Below are 2581 nucleotides of genomic sequence, written 5' to 3'. Positions count from 1 at the left end.
TGAACTCATATGTGTAAAGAAAAATTCCTGAAGAAAATTAATTTTTGAAGTAATTGTGATGGTCTGTTAATTATTATTATTTAATGTCTTTTTATAATTCCTTACCTTATTATGTTTATTCTGATATTCTACAATTACTATGTGATTATTTTAACACATTTGTTAAATGCTAACCAATGCTTATATTTTTTCATGGAAATCTCTGCATTGTACTGTGGATTGATTTATAGGAATAGAATTACTGTATGAAAGGAATAACATTTGGATAATATTTGTTATTCCATGCCCTGCAAAATGGAACTTGAGGCCATGAGCAGATGCACCAGGCCAGTGCAACCAAGTGTCTTTCCCCATCTAACCATGATGCTGTTGGCCATTGGCATGTTCTTCATCCCCCGGTTGTTGATTATGAGGTCATCTACACCAAAAACACTTGGGATGGCTACAAAAAGCTCCTCATGTCCTTGATAGCCTTTCTCTTAATGGGCTTTGGGGTCCTATTCCTGCTTCTCTGGGTTGGCATCTACCTATGAGCTCCCAAGAGTTTTAAACAGGTGGCTTCACTGAATCCCTGCCTTAATAAATTAATTTATTTTACTACTGTGGAAGTGTTTCACCTGCTGCTCACAATGAAGCCAGATGTGACCACCAAACAAAGAAAAAGAAATAAAGACATTAATCTTCTAAATACAACACATATTTAGTACAAATCGTTTCAGTGTTTAGAATATAACATTTGAATTAAGTATATTTTTAGAGTTTGAATATCTTTACAAGAGAATAAAATCTAATTATAAAATAGAAATGGAAACAGGGTCTACTTCATAAATGTTACTTATTAGAGACAGTTTTTTAATAAATGAAAACTAGTGGAGCAGAAGGCTTGGTCTAAAGAATCTTATTTTGGTGTCTTCTTTCTGCTGTGTGTTTTTTGCATTTTATATAAAGAAATTGCTCATATTTGAAAGAAATCATTCTATAATGAGTGATAGACTATTATAAAAAGCAAAACAATTAGTAAAATATCTGAAAATATTAGAAAAAAGGTAGAGATGACATTTTTAAAATATCAGGGTTCTAGTTGAAAAAGTTGCTGGCAATGATTACATTATATAGATTAAGTTTCTTTTATTATGTTTAGCCCCTTTAAAAAGATAATTTTAGGTCATTCACTACTTTTAAGTTTTTTAATTGACTTTATATTTAACTGTCACTTTGTTGAATAATAACATTCTTGATATTTTCACAAATGCAATAAATATTATTCATTAACACATCCATATGCCAATGTCTCCATTAATATGAATGTATTTTAACAATTTGTTATGGGTATGTAATGTCCCAAGAAATATTAATAAAAATTGCAGTTGCAGAATTTATATTTTTCACCATTGGTTTTATAGAACAAATCTGGTACCTTATTTCATTTGATTCCATGGAAGCATAACAAACAACTTACAAAGATTTTGCACATCTGTTAAATACAACTGGTCTGTACTGTCCATAACAATGAAGTGCAAAGGATTCCACCACAGACCATTTTTCCAGATTGTTATATCCCCTCCCAGATGGTACTGCAGATGGCTTCATAAAATGTATGACTTTTTTAGCCAATTCAAGAAAAATTTGATTCCAAGAAGAAAATCTTTATTCTAAGTAGTGATATGAAATAGAGATCTTAGACTGAGCTCTTTCTCATTGCTAGATCATCTGACATTATTAGTCAATGGCATATTCTTATGGAAATAAAGGTGAGAGAAATATCTTACATTCATCAGAGATTTGGCATTCATAGAACATAAAGTGTATTTGTAAACCAATTGATTTTCTAATCTATTTTATTTCTCCATCATTTCAGTCTCTTTCTCAATATAAAAAACATGACAAGAAACTCATATGGTTACTAATATGCAAAGATTATTTACTAAAAAAACAGTCACACATTGGTTTTGTACTCCTTTCCATATTTCATTTTTGTATGTTTTATAATATAGATGTGTTTCATATAGCAATGGATGGTAAATATGTTTATAAAGTGGACTCCAAAATTTGTTTTAGCTGATAGCACAATCTAAAAATTTGCTGAATACTGTCCTAATATAGCTTTCATCTGTTGTTATAAGGAATACTATTTGGGCCCAGTAATATGTATGCTAGATGAGATACTGAGTTTGCATAATAATACCAGCAATGCTGGTTTCCAAACGTCTAGAAAACTGTAAGGGTGACACATCATCTTGAGGTCTCCTTGTGTATTGCATATTCTCCATCTCTGACTATTTGATATTTTACTTGGTCATTCGGAATTTTTTCTCCTCATTATCTAACTCCAAAGTGTTTTCATGTGTCTCTCCATAACAACTTTATTTTCTAGAAATTATCCACTGCCTCTCCCTTAACCATTCTCCAATTCCAGGTTGACTGGAATAAGGCACACTTATAACATGCAAATTTTTTGAGCAATCCTGAAAATACCTACCTACTTGAAGTAAATGGCGTAGAAGCATCAGTTGATGAGTGTTCTATTTGCTTCTGTTTTTATTATTATTATCATCATCATCATTATTTTAAAGAGAGAAAG

At 31.0% G+C, this 2581-nt stretch overlaps 1 pseudogene; it reads left to right on the top strand.

The window, feature by feature from the left end:
• The first annotated feature begins 294 nt into the window (after nucleotides 1-294).
• Nucleotides 295-533, top strand: LOC118624958 (annotated as a pseudogene).
• Nucleotides 534-2581: the final 2048 nt, after the last annotated feature.

The sequence above is a fragment of the Molossus molossus genome, unplaced genomic scaffold (assembly GCF_014108415.1).
Source record: "Molossus molossus isolate mMolMol1 unplaced genomic scaffold, mMolMol1.p scaffold_m16_p_11, whole genome shotgun sequence".
NCBI classification, from domain to species: Eukaryota; Metazoa; Chordata; class Mammalia; order Chiroptera; family Molossidae; genus Molossus; species Molossus molossus.
Note: the sequence above shows the minus strand (reverse complement) of the source record. Positions and strands in the feature narration are given on the sequence as shown.